This window comes from Danio aesculapii, chromosome 16, assembly GCF_903798145.1.
Source record: "Danio aesculapii chromosome 16, fDanAes4.1, whole genome shotgun sequence".
NCBI classification, from domain to species: domain Eukaryota; kingdom Metazoa; phylum Chordata; class Actinopteri; order Cypriniformes; family Danionidae; genus Danio; species Danio aesculapii.
In genome coordinates this window covers 41,620,357-41,631,336 of record NC_079450.1, presented here as the reverse complement: position 1 = coordinate 41,631,336, position 10,980 = coordinate 41,620,357, and the positions used below count along the sequence as shown (strand labels likewise).

General features: G+C 35.9%; 1 protein-coding gene across 2 annotated transcripts in view; it reads left to right on the top strand.

Moving 5' to 3' along the window:
* The first annotated feature begins 3,892 nt into the window (after positions 1-3,892).
* Positions 3,893-10,980, top strand: part of zyx (zyxin) — a 41,544-nt gene continuing 34,456 nt past the window's right edge. The window contains exon 1 of one of the 2 annotated variants that reach the window (XM_056474816.1): positions 3,893-4,031. The gene's annotated coding sequence lies outside the window, so the exon portion shown is untranslated. Of the gene's footprint in view, positions 4,032-5,675; positions 5,924-10,980 lie in introns of those variants that run through there. The other variant, XM_056474815.1, reaches the window with a different exon arrangement.

Genomic DNA, 10,980 nt, shown 5'->3' with positions numbered 1-10,980 from the left:
TTTAATGCTGGGAATAATTTAATGTGTTTGTTATGTACATCATTATGTTATTATACCCATTTCTATAAAAGAACTTAATGCAGTTTCTTTGCCTAAAAGAGAAGACAGTACAAGAAGGAAAAAGAGTAATATGACTCCTCTGTTTCCAGTAAATTGTGCTGAGTATGTCACCAAACATGCATGCAAAAGTGTTGCTGTGAAGTACAGTACACACACACACGCACAGAGAGAGAGAGAGAGAGAGAGAGAGAGAGAGAGAGAGAGAGAGAGAGAGAGAGAGAGAGAAAGAGAAAGAGAGAGAGAGACTATAACTCATAGAGAATAAGAAAGAGAGAGAAAGAGATTGTTCCATGCTAAGTCTTGGCCCAGCTTCAAGCTTCACTTTGAAGCCAGAGGGTCTCATTCTGTGCAACTCACCTTCACAGTCAGAGATCCAAGGGATTGTGGAAGGCATCAAACATGTTTACGTCTTCCGACCTCATATTTAACAGAAATAATGCATATTGTTTTTTAGCATAAAAAAATTGGGGACTTTAATAGTTAATATCATAAGCAAGCAACCAAATCAGATGTTGTCTGGGATTTGAAAAGTATCAAAACAATTATGTGTTTAATGGCCACTTTTTCCATAGTAACCAATTCCTATTGTTGTTTTGGAGTGCTGATTTTGAATGACGGTCATATGTTCCCCTGATAGTTCCTTTGGCAACTATATTATGTGATGGAGAGTTGTGCAGTAAGAAAGAACAGCAGATATTTTCCAGGCCACAATGTGAAAAAAGAAAAAACATAATGCACCTGAATCATTAATAGGCCTCCGGAGGTTAAAGAGACTTGAGAGAGAGAGAGAGAGGGGGGGGGGGTGATAGAGAGATTAAAATGAATAGTTGTCAGGATGGGTGGATTTACCTTCCTGCAGAACAGCCACATCCTAACATGAGGGGACCTTTAGCATACTAAGCAAATTCCTGGTTAAAATGAACAGTATTGCTGGTCACCAGCATATGTTGTGTTTAAGAATGAGTGATAAAATGCTGGTGTCACAGTCTTCTAACTAGCTTAGCCAGCTCCAGTGGAAAGCTTGGCTGGCAATTTTTGCTTAAACACAAAGGTTATATGCGAGTTTAGTATTTTTCCCAAAACTACGCCCTCATTGCACTTTTACATTTGTTTATTTATCACTTTCATCTAAAGAAACATACAGATGATGCAGTTTTGTAGTTGTTGTTTTACTCAATGCAATTCATGCTTATTTTTTCTATAGTGCTTTTACAATGTAGATTGTGTCAAAGCTTAACAAATAAATTCTAGTAAATTGAAACTGTGTCAGTCCAGTTTTCCAAGTTGAAGTTCAGATTAGTTCAGTTCAGTGTGGTTTAATTTTCACTGCTGAAAGTCCAATCACTGAAGAGAAAATCCATGGATGGGCAGCTCAAGTCCCAAACCAAGCAAGCCAGTGGCGACAATGGCAAGGAACAAAACTTCACCAATAGACAAAAGTAAAGGGAAAAAACTTGAGAGAAACCAGGCTCAGTTGGACACGACCATTTCTCCTCTGGCCAAACTTCTTGTACAGACCTGCAGTCTAGGTGCTGGAGGCTGGAGAACGCAGGACATCTATCGTGGAGAAGCTGCTGTGATCAATGCGGAGACTTGTCTGTCACCGGAGTCTTTCAGGAATCAGTCTCATGCTCTCCACTCCTCCATGACCAGCAAAGCATCTGTAAACACACACACACACACACACACACACACACACACACACACACACACACACACACACACACACACACACACACACACACACACACTCACACGCACACACACACACACACAAACACATTTATTGGATTCATACAAATAAGCAAAACATTCAGAATCCAAGCACTCTGGGAAGTCAGTTAACAAAATGGCAAGTGTACAAGGCTTACATACATTCTTAAATCAATTAAGTTTTCATTTAACAATTTAAAACTCAAATATCTCCCTCTCCATATTTTCATGCTTCCTCTAACGGCAGAAACTAAACAGAACTTTGCAAGTAATTTTGCTTACTTTTGTGCAGTCCCCTAAGCCTCTGATCACACTCTTGTGAGCATGGCTTAAAGTCCCAAACAAAAAGCAATTCATGCACAGGGATAGCCAAGTTGTTGGATGGCTTTAACCTGTGACTGATATTTTGAGATGTAAAAAGTGTCTAAAAACAGATCAAAACAGCAGCCAACCTCAATGACAAACACAAAGTTTAAATCCTCATTTATAATTACAGTGTAGGGTGTGTTAGGAATGTTTCTTAAAAATAGTCACTGTCAGATGTATTATGATGTTATGATGATAGTTGTGAGACAATCGTGCAAAAATGAGAATGCCCACTGAGACTTAAAAATCTGGTAAAGAGCCCCTATTATCAATTATAAAAAGTCTTATTTTGGTTTTTGGCTCTACAACAACAGGCTGGTATGGATGCAAGAGAAAAAAATCATTGTCTTATAATTAGCATTTATTTTTACCTAATTATTCAAATGATACATTTTTTTTAAACCTCTCCTTTGCGTGACACTAATTGGTGGTTATTGGTCCGTTGACCCAGTCTGTTGTGATTGGTTGACTGTGTTCAGTACAAGACAGAACACCCACCATGGCTTATCAAAATTGTTAAAGCAAACACCGGGGAAGATGCTTGAAGAGTGCTTAAATTTGACTTTGGAAAAGGTATATGTGGGAAGGGGATCAATAAATACAAGCTTTTGTGAAAGTTCATGGCACAGCTCTGTGACCTGTTCAGAATTTATGCTCCAAGATAAGTTTCATGCCGTTCATATTTATCTGTATATATATATAGTTGAAGTCAGAATTATTTGCCCCTTTGAATTTTTTTTTCTTTTTTAAATATTTCCCAAATTATGTTTAACAGAGCAAGGAAATTTTCACAGTATGTCTGATCGCAGAGGCGATCCACACCATGATAGATGCGGTGGAGAAAACTCGCTCTGCGAATCACTGGGATTTGTATCCCATTTTAACATCAGGAAATTAGAAAGAAAAGACTTTTTTTGTTGTTTTTTCATATACAATATACAATATAATTTTTTAAATAAACCAAAAATGTACATACAATAAATAAGTGCACCTTTTTTTACAAGGCAACCATGACTGTTGGGCAAGTTATACTGAAAAAAAAAATTCTCTATGCCTTTTGGATCTAGCTGTGGATCTTGCTTTATCAAACTGAGAAAAAGCAGCAGGCTATTCATATAGGCTAATAATTTTGCATTGTATGGAAGAAATAAAGTCAGATATGTTTGTAATACAATTTAGTTAAATAAAAAAATTTATTGAACATTCACTTTTTAGCTGAACTATTCATTCAATGGCTTTCAAAAGACCCAGCTTGCTTCAAATTTAATTGAAACCAGCAGTGGAAAATAATATTTGCAGCAAACAGAGGTTGACCACGACTATTAAAACTGAGTTGACTTTAGACGTGTTGTTTTTGATCGAGACTTTGTGTTAGACTGATCGTCTCACTGAGCACTGTGTGTTCCTGTCTCTTTCCTTCTGTGTCCTACTATGTGTCTGTCTCTAATAAAACCCCCAACCTCCTTTATCTCTCTCTCTCTCTCTCTCTCTCTCTCTCCCTCTTTCTCTCTTACCTCCCTCTCTCTGGCTGCCTTTCTCAATCACTTACTCACCCACTCTGGCCTTACAAGGAAAGGCAGGCAGAGTTGATGTCATAGAATGAGGAATGTTTAAAGAATTCAAAGGGGGCGAGACTGGGGGAGAGACAGAGAGGTGTTTGGTTTGTAATACGCATGACCTGTGCAAAAGACAAACGAGAGAGAACTTGTTTAGACGAAGGGAGGGTGTCAGTCTTTTAAGAGAGACAAGTATTGTAGGGGGAGGGTCCAACAGCTGTGCATCTAAAGGAAAAGTTATCATTGAAAACTGTTTTTCAGGGGCACAGAGAGGGAGATACGAAAAAAGGGAGGCTTATAAAAATACAAAAACAGGAGAAGGAGACAGGCTTATAGGTAAGTTCAAGCTGCACTTGATTGTTTATTCAGTTTATGTATTACTTTTTAATGGCTTTTGTGCATAGCAAGTAACACAAAAAATATACTTTCAATAAAACAGATTAAAACTAGATTTTACGAGTCCATGCTTTGTCCCACTTTAAGTTATGCCAACAGTACATTAACAGTTTTAAAGCAAAAAAAAAAAAAACAATACAATAAATTTTATATAAAAAGTTCATTCACTCATTTTCTTTTCTGCTTAGTCCCTTTATTAATCAGAGGTCGCCACAGCGGAATGATCCGCCAACTTATCCAGCATATCTGGATTCCAGCTGCAACCATCACTGGGAAAAAAAATTATATAAAAAGTAAATTAGGATATTTGTTGACCCAACAAAGTTACAAAAACCGTCCAGTTTGTCCAAATAAATAAATTTGAATTTAAAATGAAATAAATATTGATGTACCTTTCAGTCAAGATGTTGGTCTTTCTAAATTTGTGATTTCTAGAAAATTGCATATTTACAATGTCATTAACTCATTCATGGCTGTGTGTAAATTGTAAATAAATGCACAAATAAGCTAATGTGGAGAATATCGATGGGCAATTGGTTCAACGCTGCAGCTGGAACTGTTCCATAACTTGAGTTCCTAACAGAGGTATTTGTCATACAGTGTTTTGGGCCCATTTATTTCTCATTCTACAGGGGTCAGACAGAACAAAATACAAAACAATAACATTAGTCACTTGAATACTCCAGAGAGTCGAGTAACAGAGCTGGTACATACAGTTGAAGTCAGAATTATTAGCCCCCCTTTGAATTTTTTTTTTCTTTTTTAAATATTTCCAAAATGATGTTTAACAGAGCAAGTAAATTTTCACAGTATGTCTGATAATATTTTTCTTCTGGAGAAAGCCTTATTTGTTTTATTTCGGCTAGAATAAAACCATTTTAAGGTCAAAATTATTAGCCCATTTAAACTATATATTTTTTTAATAGTCTACAGAACAAACCATCTTTATACAATAACTTGCCTAATTACCCTAACCTGCCTAGTAAACCTAATTAACCTAGTAAAGCTTTTAAATGTCAGCTGTATAGAAGGGTCTTGAAAACTATCTAGTAAAATATTTGTATTGTCATCATGGCAAAGATAAAATAAATCAGATGACTTATTAAAACTATTATTTTTAGAAATGTGTTGAAAAAAATCTCTCCGTTAAACAGAGAGGAGGGGGGATTAATAATTCAGGGGTGCTCTCCAATAGTATCTGCATGCAGCCTTTATGATGCAAGCTGAGATTGCATCACTCAGCGAAGCAACGTCAGACAAATGAAGCGAGTGACGTCACTGTGAGGGGTGGGGTTAGGTGAGCCCATTAAAAAGCATTTGATGCAGCTCAGATTGCACTGCATAAGGTCTGCATCCCTCTCAATGATTCTGACTTCAACTGTATATATATATATATATATATATATATATATATATATATATATATATATATATATATATATATATTAATCGCAGTAAATTCATACATGCAAATTGTGCAGATCTCTTTTAACAGTAGTGTAATTATCATTGCCTCCAGATTTTGTCCCACCTCCAGCGGTCAGGAGAATGCGGAAGCGTCAACCGGAAGTGTGTCTAGAGTAGGTAGTACATTAGAAAAAGTTAATGTGAGCCGAGCAGATTCGCTGGCTAACGTCCTCTCGAGAACTGCCTAGTTTTAACAGCATGGTGCTTAACGCTAACACAGCGCTATAAATTAAGAAAGGATACTCACAAAGAAGGCTATTTGTCCATAAAAACACGTAACGTTAGTGGCTGAAATCAAAGGCGGTTTCTGCATTAGACAACCTGTATCTACTGCTTAACAGCATCTTTCACGAAGAAAACGATCAGTAAGTGTCTTTTCCACACCTTTTTTTGTGACGTTTGTAATGACAGTGGTTTTCACACTCTGCTATCTGTATTCGCATCAAAACCACAAGCCCATTCGCGGTGGTTTGTAGAAATAGATTAAGTTAAATAGCACAAATGTGCGTCGTGGAGTTTCTATTTAAAATGCAAACGCATAGTGTCTTCATTATAGGTCTGAAAAAAAAGTGAAATAATATGTTCTAAAATATTTATAAAAATGGTGAGGGGTGGTGCGCGTTCGTATAAAATGTTAATTGTGTAATGTTATTCATAGTTGTAACGTTAACGTTATATGTAAAGCTTCATGAGTGTGTTTGTCATTTAAAACAATTGGTTTTCTTTTATTTAATCCAAATAGAGAACCGTTTTTTACTGGTTTTCCAGTCAGATGTCCATATAAGGTGAAAGCATCTTGTTTTGCTTTGCTCGCACTGCTGTTATGCCTGATTAAAAACGATCAGGAACAGCTATCTTACACAAAGTTTTCCGTGTCTGGAGAACTAGACCACAATTACACCAGTTCACCATTTAAAGCGAGGATGTTGTTTTAAATGAACAAATAATTTATCTGGGTGGAGTGCCTATAAGAATGTCTATGGGATTTACTGGCCTTCAGGCAACGCAAGTGTGTTTTAGGATTTTCCAGTTTAATAAGCATGTGTGGTGAATGCGCCAGTCGTACTCTAGTGGGAGATGCAGTGAGCTCCAACATTTACTTGTGCTGTTCAAATAATTTTTTCCCCTTTTTATTTTTTATTTTTTTGGAAAAGAGTCGTGTATTAGCAAATGGGTGGGCAGCAGGTCCTATTAGGACAAAAAGTTGAACAACAACACTGTAGTGACTTAAGAACCACTGCTCATGCTTTTTTAAACAAACAGCATTCTATTGGTCTTTAAAGATTTGGTCTTCAAATCCGCATGACCTCTTCACAAATTCTGCATGAGAAAAATATGCTCTTATGTCTGTTGTACATTATGATGGACTGCTATTTAATGTTAATTTGTAAGTATTAATAATACTTATTATTTAATAGGATGGTTTGTTCATATATAGATAAGTGGTGAAATGCATAGTCAAATAAAAGTACCATTGCTTGCCAAAAAAGTAGTGCAAGTAGAGTAAAAGTAACTGTTCTGAATACTACTCGCTTAACTGAGTAAAAGTTAGCCACTCTAAAGGTGCTCAAGAGTAGTGAGTGTGTTACTGTGTTCACACCGAAGGTGGCGAGAGCGTCAAAGTTTGCTACATTGATCTCATATATAAAAGCAAAATCTGCAAATCAATTACATTACCACATAAAACCTTTCTAGCTTGAAAATGTTGCATGCTTTTTATCAAATTTATTTAACTGTGGAAGAGTGGTTGCGTGTGTGGCTTTGCTCCACTTATCCAATATGTGCTCATATGTCTGAAACATTCTGAAGCAGCAATACTGTCATTATAGTTAGTAAGATTCCTGCTTTTTTTAGGTAATTTTTTTTACATAATAATTAAAAACCACAGTAATCAAACCATTGGGAACAACTGTGGTCAAAACCAAAGTTCAGAGGGCTATGTTCTCTGAAATCCTCTCAAGTAGTGGACTTCTACATTCCGATTGCTTGCCGCTAAAACGCGTCATAGCGCTTTACCATGAAGTCAACTTGATTTCAATTCTCCTCGACACCCACGCCTGCGAAGATGAGCCACGTTGCTCCTCGGCGCTTATCCCCGCCGGCTCCCATTGAAAATAAATGACTTCCGGTGACGCTCTCGCTGCTTTCGGTTTGGACGCATCGTTATGTTATAAAAAAATTATTTCACCTTTTACTGTACCCTGCAAAGTAACAATGTAGCTTACATCAGTACCATTTTCTTTAAGGGTGTTTCTAAGTGTAAATTTTATATTTGCCATTTATAGACTATACATTTAAAATGTGAGATTGTAAAAACACAATATATATGCACCTAATAAGCAGACAGAAAGGAGGTTTATTCTTTATGTGCAAAATATGTGCAACCTAAGGTTCAAAAGTCTAGCTATGATGATATGTTACCACTTGGTTTTACACTTTAAATGCTGACTAACAAACTCAGCCAATAACCATAAACACGAAATATGACATAAAGCAGTGACTTCAGACTGAAGGAAAACAGGGGAATAAAAGCACCAATGCAACACTAAAAATTAGGGTATCCTTAAATCTCAAAAGCTACATTTTAGGACAACAACAAAAATCAGTCCAAGGCACTCGAAAAATGTGGAAAATTGAATATTTTTTCACATCTTTCCAGTGCCTTGGACAGATTTTTGTTGTTGTTTTGATAAATCCCTTACCCAAAGACCACCGAAAAAATATTTCAGCTACCCTTGAGCGCTTTTTGTTTATTTTTTGGATTAAGCAACATTTTAGGCTTTAAAAAGTCTTAAATTTACTAAAATATTGCATTGGAGGTCTTAAATCTTTTTTTAACAGGTCTTAATTTTCCTTTGTTCATGTATAGTTACTCAATCTGGCCATTAACACCCATACAATGACCAACAATCCCAATCTCAATAAAACTTTAAACTTTTTATTTAAAAATAGCAGTTATTACTTTCCTTACAGTAACATTTGTTTAAAAGTACTCCATTTATTTACTGCTGAGGATACTGACCTGACATAAATCTTTAATTATTAAATGATTGTTATTGTATTATTCAATTTATTAAATTATAATAATTTTTTGATAGGGCCAGTGAAAATCTTTTATAACTGGGATATTTAAAAAAAATCTTTAGCATTTAACCTTGCATAAGTCTAAATTTTCACTCATAATGGTCTTTAAATAAGTCTTAAAGTTAACTTGGTGAATCCTGCAGAAACCCTGAAAAATGTACTCAAGTAAAATTGCATATTTTAAAAACTACTTGATCAAGTACAATATGAAAATAACTAATCAATTTCAGTAAGTTGAGTATCTGTAATTAATTTCAAACCACTGTCAAACAAGTACCACATAAAACAACCAATTTATTGAAAAACCTTAATGACCTCATTATTTGCACCCTCCCGATATGACGTAATTATGTGATGCGTCTGAGATATGTGCAAGCCAAGCATAACTCAGACAGATTGTGGGTGTGACATGCTTTTCACCATCGTCACACAAAACAATAGAATCCCGCTGCTTGTGGAGTTGTGACCATACCAAATTCCAACAGAATGTCTTTGTACGTGTTTAAACTGGATTCAGGAAATGAAGTTAGTCTCCTATTAGTCATTGCCATCAAATGTTGTAATGCTGTTAGAGTCATTGTGTATGAACAGTCATGGATGAAATCTGAAACCATAGAGTGCCATAGAGTGATGTCAAACAGTTGACAGCTCAGCATCATCATATATGTCATTATGAGGTGAAAAAGATGTTCCCCTTTCCCAAAAATTACAATATTACTTATTAAAATCAATTCTGTTCAAACACAGTCAAAATATACTTGTCTTATTATAGAACTGTGACTAACAAAGTAAATAGATATGCTGTAGCAGATATACAATCTCTAGAGAAACCAAGAAAATGACTGCTTGCTAAAGGAAGGCATATAGAGGAACTATGACACTTATTTTTGTCTATGCTTGTTTGACTACTTTAAAAGGACTGTTCACATCTGCAGTCACAGAGAAACATTATTCAATGCCATTTCAACATTATCTGTTATTATCTTATTGTCTCAAGTTTGTAGAACAAATGTTGAATTTGCATGTCATGCGCTGATCCTCAATTAGTTTCCAAGTTTTCCTCTGGGGTACCATTTACAGGCCACAATATTCATCAAGGCTGCACAAGAAGACCTCAAGGAGCCAGATCTTCTGTTAGTGCTTTCCACAAATAGGGCCAGACTCCCTAACACATACTGTAATGTAGTCATTGTGATCAAGTGATGAAATGCAGACACATTGGTAAGAGCATTGGAATCTTTATACTGCAGCTGTTTCTCCTTCTCCACACATACTGTGAGAAGGTGCTAGTTTGATCACGTTTAATCCTTTTCTGGAACTCCATAGTGGGTAATGAAAGTTATTCTGTACAGTATTTATGCTTGTTTGAACTGCACCACTTTACAGTTAGACTTTTGTTTTGCAAGTGATTGAACTCCTCTCACTAATATGTTGTCTACCTTCTTCAAATTATCTGAGAGCCTAGCAGCGTAGCCAAACCATTAGTGTACCCATGGAAACCAAATACACAAACCAGACTGGCAGCTGGTGACCTCAACAAGCAGAGAAAATCATGCACTGGTCTTGGTTTAGAACTACAGAAGGGTGATGCGTTGAGAATTGGCAGCATATTTGTAGTGCTTTTTTTAGAAGAATTTAACGCTCAAATATTAAATGTTTTAAATTCAACATAAGAAAGAAATACGTAAGTTTAGAACTGCTAAAGTTGAAGTAAATGGTGAGGAAATTTTCATTTTGGGCGAACTATTCCTTTAAAGTTTTTTTTTTTTTTTTTTCATTAAAGGGCCACGAAACCTCCCTCTCTCAGCAGGATATTTTCATTTCTCCGCATTTCTCGGTAACTTGATTGCACCATAAAGCCTTGTGTGTATAGACTATCCTGTATTAAAATGCGGCAAAAATTCTACACAACGGTAATAGTTTGATTAAGGTGTATACATGTTTACACTTGGAGAGCAGCATTTAAGCGGATCTTTCAGTTTCTAATATTGTAGTGATATTAACATACTGTAAACTTAGTAACTAAATCATTTAGAGTAAGGTCTGTCTTTAAAAACTGAAATGGTACTGCTGATGATACGAATTTCACCATGTCCAGACGTGAAAAGCTCTCGGGTAAAAAAGTAATGTACTTTTTACATGGTCATTTATTCCTCCATAAAATACCTCTAGAATAGGAGGTCCATATTGACAATCTGCGTTTTTACATTTACAAAAATACTTAATTCTGTGTGAATTATGGGCTACAAAAAATGTCCCCATAAGGTAAACATTTACTAGTATTGCTATGCTTGTGGAGAAATTTGGTTAGGGCTGGGTGATAAAATCGATATCGCTA